Raw genomic sequence first — 2,561 nt, forward strand, 5'->3', positions numbered from 1 at the left:
GTTTCAGTGGAGTCATCAGATGAGGAACATCATCCAGTAGGAACAGGATACCAAAGGAAAAACCAGCCTACACACACCCGGATGCTGGAGAATTAACCAAAGCATACTCATGACTTCCAGTATCACTAACGGCTCATCTAGCAGTCTCAACATCATAAAAAAAATACAGGCTTGTTCATGTAAAAATAAAAATAAAAATTCTTAGGCATAAACACATCAACTCGGTAATTGACCTTGTATCGGCCGCCATATTAGGACGGTAGCCAGGCTTGCTTAGCCGCTAGCTTGCTAACATTCAGCTAAGCTCATTCACACATTCTATAACATTTAGCTTTCTTCCTCAACAAAAAAAAAAAAAAAACATCCCAGCAGTTAACTTGACACCTGGCTGCAGCATAAAAATGGACATAATATTCAATGTAAACATGAGCTCCAAGCTAACTCACCAGAGGAGTTGGTGTAATGGCGGATGCTTGTCGGACTCGGCTCAGCCCGTACCGCTTCATGATTTCTCTCTCTAACAACACATTAAAGCATCAGTTTTAAGTACAAACGTTTTGTAAACCTATCTACAGTGACTGGTGTTAAATGTACCCAGGTTTCCAGATCGCAGAGGGCACCAGAACAGCATGCATCTCACCAGATCGACGGGAGGAAAAGAAGAAATTCTGCAGTTGGACTAGGCCTTTGCTCACGGCACTGTGATGCGTTCAATGACTGCCAAACAGTGTTGCCAACTCCTCAACAAGGAAAATCACTATTGGTTGTCCTAGAAGTCGCTAAATGATGTCATCGCCTAATTTGCATAATTGGCCATGCTAATGTTACATTTGTAGATCCTTGGACAGTACACCTAGTGCGTTAATCCAGCATTTTAGGTTTTTTTTCATTAATTACACCCTGCAGGCAAAAAAATGTGTTCTCGTTTGATCCTAAGATGAATGTTCACTGCAGTTTACGTTTACGTGACCATGCGTGTGCAGGTTTTAGAATGCATTTAAATTTTTATCATAGTTCTTCTGGACATGTTACATGTAATATTCAAAATCCACATCAGTCAGATATTACTGAACATGGATCCCAGTTTAAATTAATTTGTGGGTGCGATATATTTCAAAGAGAAGCGAATCATCTGCTTTATATAAACAATCTCCAGTAAACAACACTTTCATTTATGTACATCTTTTTAAAACATTAGCTTTGATTTTCAAAAATGCAGAAATTTCATGACACATGAATAAACCAGCTATGTGTGAGGATTTTTCTGATGACAGATGTTACAGACATCAACCATTATTCTCAAATGGCACAATGCAAATTTAAGTTTATGATGATGACTGAAACATCAAATTCTCCTAGGGTAGGAGTCAGCAACCTTTAACACCCAAAGAGCCGTTTGGACCCCGTTTCCACGGAAAAGAAAACACTGGGAGCCGCAATTACTTTTTGACATCTAAAATAAAGATAACTCTGTTATTGTTCTTTACCTTTATGCATAGGTATTAGAAAACAGTGGTTTCAATAAGTATCATTGACTGAACAATGCACAAGTAACTGGTGATAACTGAGGTTTGAACTCAGTTCTTAGTTATGTTGAATCGTTCTCTGCAAGCTACGACTGTAGAATGTGTTTTACTGACAAAGTATTTACTCAGAAGGTGCTTCGTTTCAACTGAAAACATACTCCAGCGTGTTTGTGTATCAGTTTTAGCTTTGTGGATAAAAAGAATCGTTCAACAAACAAAAACTTGTTTTGGCTTCGGTCTTAATGCCAGTCAAACGCTGTGGCTCATTCGGACTATTCCTCTAATTCTTGGTGATGTTGTCCCTAATGGCTCCAGCCATGAACTAGATAAGCAGAAGAAAATGGATAGATGGATCAAAGGATGATCCAAAGAAAAACATTAAAGGCCCTCTCAACAGCTTTCATTTATTAAATTTGTCTTTACTAAACAATTTCTGGTGTGTATTTGCATTGATACTCAGACAGCAGCTCACATGTCCTCTTTCTGTTTGTGGTGGAAGATTCAGGCAAACACATATAGATTGTTATTTATACGCAGTGTTTTACTTTTCAAACCATTTAGGCGTGTAAATGAGTTTCATGTATAATCTTATTTCTGTTCTTCGTTTAGAATCGTATTGTTTGGTCTGACCTATTTTTTTCAGCGGTAGAGACTAATGAGGTTCAGGTGTGTGTAAAGTCCTGTATAAAGCAAGTGGGATTTTGCCTACCAGGTTGGTTGTTTTATGGTAGAATGGAGATGCCAGAAATAAAGTATACTTAAAAGGAACTTGACTAGTATGCTGATGCTGTTCACTTATCACCCTCTTTGATGTTTATCTTATGCTACCCGACAAGAGAACATGCTTTAGAAATCAAATACAAAATTGAATAATTTGTTCTGAAAAGTATATAAACATGTGTAAACACTTTGGTGAAAATAGGAAGAACTACATTTGAAAATGAATGATTGGAATCCAGACTTTTGACTTTTTTGGTTTTCCTCAACATTCAATCCTCTTAACATTTTTGTTTTCCAGCTTTTCTAGAAGGAAAA

The 2,561-nt window shown here is 37.4% G+C and overlaps 1 long non-coding RNA gene across 1 annotated transcript; it reads right to left on the reverse strand.

The window, feature by feature from the left end:
• Positions 1–6: 6 nt before the first annotated feature.
• LOC102216234 (uncharacterized) lies at positions 7–732 on the reverse strand. The gene is made up of 3 exons (XR_311741.2): positions 595–732; positions 447–517; positions 7–84 (listed from the first exon to the last, which is right to left on the reverse strand). It is a non-coding gene; the product is annotated as an uncharacterized LOC102216234 (long non-coding RNA).
• Positions 733–2,561: the final 1,829 nt, after the last annotated feature.

This window comes from Pundamilia nyererei, unplaced genomic scaffold, assembly GCF_000239375.1.
Source record: "Pundamilia nyererei isolate P.nyererei 1_Seehausen unplaced genomic scaffold, PunNye1.0 scaffold00053, whole genome shotgun sequence".
NCBI lineage: Eukaryota > Metazoa > Chordata > Actinopteri > Cichliformes > Cichlidae > Pundamilia > Pundamilia nyererei.